Source organism: Nematolebias whitei, chromosome 17, assembly GCF_014905685.2.
Source record: "Nematolebias whitei isolate Nwh7 chromosome 17, NemWhi1, whole genome shotgun sequence".
NCBI classification, from domain to species: Eukaryota; Metazoa; Chordata; class Actinopteri; order Cyprinodontiformes; family Rivulidae; genus Nematolebias; species Nematolebias whitei.
This window is the reverse complement of record NC_056514.1, coordinates 3303798-3304014: the sequence shown is the minus strand read 5'-3', so window position 1 is coordinate 3304014 and position 217 is coordinate 3303798.

Here is a 217-nt window from a genome sequence, read left to right as displayed (position 1 = left end):
ACTGGAGACCTGCCCAGATGTCCCTGATGGACTGGAGACCTGTCCAGATGTCCCTGATGGACTGGAGACCTGTCCAGGGTGAACCCCACCTCTCACACAGTGACTGACAAATATAAGTACCAGCTAGCAGAGACCTGGGAAGGAAAAGTGGTTAAAGATGATCAATAACATGATCAGATAATTATTGGAAGAGTGCACCATAACAACATCATAAGAA